The sequence below is a fragment of the Haplochromis burtoni genome, unplaced genomic scaffold, assembly GCF_018398535.1.
Source record: "Haplochromis burtoni strain Fernald_Lab_line unplaced genomic scaffold, NCSU_Asbu1 Contig_9, whole genome shotgun sequence".
Taxonomy (NCBI): domain Eukaryota; kingdom Metazoa; phylum Chordata; class Actinopteri; order Cichliformes; family Cichlidae; genus Haplochromis; species Haplochromis burtoni.
In genome coordinates this window covers 1,120,329-1,124,279 of record NW_024582370.1, presented here as the reverse complement: position 1 = coordinate 1,124,279, position 3,951 = coordinate 1,120,329, and positions in this window count along the sequence as shown.

Sequence of the window (3,951 nt, the reverse complement as noted above, 5' to 3'; positions counted from 1 at the left end):
TCCACTTCTTTTAAGCGTGTCTCAGTGCAATTATTCATTTCTATATGGGAGCTTGAGGGTCCTGCGCAGTATCTTAGCTGTTCCCAGGACTGCGCTCTTCTGGACAGAGATCTCCGATGTTCCGGGATCTGCTGGAGCCACTCGCCTAGCTTGGGAGTCACCGCACCTAGTGCTCCGATTACCACGGGGACCACTGTTACCTTCACCCTCCACATCCTCTCCAGCTCTTCTCTGTTTAAACATCATAACTTCTTTCCAGGGAATCTGACAAACATGGAAAATTGAGCTACAATTAATTAAGAACTAGAGTGGTGTCAGATGTGGACTCACAATGTTCTCCTGATGTTGACACCAATGGGACCGTCTGTTGATTAGTTTATGTTGGAGTGCATTCTTCACTGACCAGAGCTCACTTCAAAAATCGTTGGCAAGCCTCCAGCTTCTCAGCTTCTAGAGATGGAGCTGCTGTGTAAATATTAAACCACTAGAGGTCTGTCTCACCACTTTTAAGTGAGGAAAATGTCCGTGTGTGTGTGTGTGTGTGTGTGTGTGTACAATCAGGAGGGATGGGCATGATTTTAGTGTTTGAACAGTCATGAATTATCTTTAACAGCAGGTTGGATAATCTGTGTGTTTAAAAAGTTTTTTTCTGTTTTTTCCCTCTTTGGTTTACATTCTCCATTATCTGTTGACACACACAGTGTGTGTGTGTGACGTGAGTGTGTGTGTGTGTGTGTGTGTGTGTGTGAGTGTGTGTGTGTGTGTGTGAGTGTGTGTGTGTGTGTGTGTGTGTGTGTGTGTGTGTGGGTGAGTGTGTGTGCGTGTGTGTGTGTGTGTGTGCGTGTGTGTGTGTGTGTGTGTGTGTGTGTGTGTGTGTGTGTGTGTCTCGTGTGTGTGTGTGTCTGTGTGTGTGTGTGTGCGTTTGTGTGTGTGTGTGTGTGTGTGTGTGCTGCTGTGTGTGTGCGTGTGTGTGTGTGTGTGTCGTGTGGTTGTGCGTGTGTGTGCGTGTGTGTGTGTGTGCGTGTGTGTGTGTGTAGTGTGCGTGGTGTGTGCGTGTCGTTGTCTGTGTGTGTGTGTGCTGGTGTGTGTGTGTGTGTGTGTGTGTGTGTGTGTGTCTGTGTGTGTGTGTATGTGTGTGTGTGTGTGTGTGTCGGTGTGTGTGTGTGTGTGTGTGTGTGTGTGTCGTGTGTGTGTGCGTGCTGTGTTGTGTGTGCGTCTGTGTGTGTGCGTGTGTGGTGTGTGTGTGTGTGTGTGTGTGTGTGTGTGTGTGTGGTGTGTGTGTGGTGTGGTGTGTGTGTGTGCGTGCGTGTGTGTGTGTGTGTGTGTGTGTGCGTGCTGTGCGTGTGTGGTGCTGTGCGTGTGTGCGCGTGTGTGTGCGTGTGCGTGCTGCGTGTGCGTGTGCGTGCTGCGTGTGAGTGCGTGTGTGCGTGTGTGTGTGGTGTGTGTGCTGTGTGGTGCGTGTGTGTGTGAGTCTGTGTGCGTGTGTGTCTGTGTGTGTGTGCGTGTGTGTGTGTGTGTGTGTGTGTGCGGTTGACTTTTATCAGCTTCTGGAAATTGTTGTTGGAAAGTTTTGGCCTCTCTTTCTTTAAATGTTGTTTCAGTTCAGTTTCCAGGCATTTATTTGTACACAGCTCTCTTAAGGTCCTGCCTCAGCATTTTAATCAGACTTAAGTCTAGACTTTAACCGGGCCATCGCAACACCTGAGCAGAAGCCGTCTCCTTTCAGACAAGCCATATTTGCTTAGCCTTTTTCTAATTGTACTGTCGTGAACTTTAACCTTTAACATTCTCACTGAGGCTTGTAGAGTCTGAGTCACAGCTCTTAAGTTTTTTGCAATTTCACTGAGCATTGCTCATTCCGACTCTTGAGTTAAGGTTTATTTATCTCTCAGTTTACACATTTTACACATAAAATCATCTCATCAGACAGCACCTCAAATTATTAGACAATATGAATATCTTTGTATATATCTGTAGGAAACTCAAGCAACCTATTTATAAGTAATAGCAGACATGTGTTTAGAATTTCTGTGGTGGGACTGTGTGGGTGCAGCCACCCTTTTGTCTTCATTTGGATTACAGACGGTGTGGCGAGGTTTCACTTTGTCCATCAAAGACGCCCTCACATGCATGTCTGGCATTTTAATCTCTCCTTCGAGGTTCAGGTGTTAGTAAACAAAACCATGCCCCAGGTTCATGTAGCTGTACTCACTATGACAATATCACGAGTTAAATATGTTAAGCGTGCTAAGATGTTAATATGAGAATGTTAACATAATGTTTAGCATTGCTGCCTAAGCCCTATTATTATCACCAGAATGATTGCGTAGAGAAGTCTGGGACTAATCCCTCCTCAACATGCATGCCTCGATCCAGAAGGAAAGGGACAGACTGCAATGTCCTTTATTAAATCTCCTTTTAATATGCAGTGTGAGAACTCATTTTTTGGTGTATTTGATGGTTTAACTTGCTGGTCTACAGTTTTGCAGGTATCCAGTTATAGATGATCCTGGAAACCAGATAAATAGAGCCAATATCTCCCCAAATAAAGCGCCTTGAGGCAACTGTTGTTGTGTTTTGGCACTATGTAAATAAAATTGAATTGAAAATTGAATTGAATATTTCTTTTGTCTTGGAAGAGGGTCTCTTCCCCCCTGCCATGTTCAGATTACCCCTTGTTTATCTGATATGGGGTAGATTCGATATGATGACAGACGTCTTGGCACACTGATGCCAGTTTATGTTTTTCCATTTGTCAGTGTGACATCATGCTTTTTATTGCACTGATTGCTTGCAGGGTCGTCTACAGTATGCACTATACAGCTATCTGCAGTCTGTTAATAATGCCTCTTTGACACTCCTAAGAGGTGATTGACCAGTTTGCATTTGTGCATTGGTCTGCTAGTGCCATATTAGTGTCATAATCACAAAAACCCGATGGAAGTTTAACTCTTGATTTTCACAAGCAACGAATAAAGTGCAAAGTCAAGATACAGGGAAGTATTTAGTAATGGAGCGCGGCGCAGGGACTAAGCCGTGGAGCACCAGAAGACTGCAGGAGAAGATAAAACAGGTTCATGGCGTTTTCAGGTGAGTCTTGAGAGTCAATTTTTTATTGAGGATTTACTGGAATTGAGGGGAAGCATGCAGTGGTTTTAGAGGACATGAGTTTTCCAGCTGAACAATTTATTCAGGTTGTAGGTAACATAACTCCAACTGAGAGAGAAAGGTCAGATAACCAGAAAGCACACATAAAACGAATCATAATTTGAGAGTCTTATTACCACCACAAGGGCAACAACAACCAGCCAGAGTGCAGGAACGTACACTGGCCTTTTATCCCTGAGAGGTGATCAGCGAACGGAAAGCAGGCGTGCAGGCAGCATTCAGGAGCCGAGGTAGACCCACCCACGGACAGAACAGCAAACCAGAGCACTGCCCAAACCCCACCTTAGATCAAGAGACTAACTAGTCATGAATAAAAGTATTAAGCTTGTTTACATTTCGACCCAATCGTGGTGCAAGAGGAAACGTTCATATTCCCTAAAGGGAACTTAAATATCTGCCCCAAACTTTGTACCACGCCTGTTAAGTTGACTCAAAGACAGAAGAGACAAAGTCATCATGGATCAAAGACACAGCACGGGATCAATACAATCAAAAGGATTAATTCCCTGTTGACCATAAATCTCCTCATAAAATATAGTGACATTCCACCCAATATTGGTTGAGGTGATTCTCTGTGGATTAAAGTGCTGGAATGACAAAGCATAGCTGCCCTTTGTACAGCTGCTACTGGCATGGCTTAAAAGTCACGAAGCCTTCAGCGTAACCACATAAAGGACCCCTGTCACTGTACGGCACAGCTAGTGTTACGGATTCAAATATTGGGGATGGATACAAGAGGAAAAACCACAATAACAACACTGGTCCGGCCGGGTTGAGTCAAAC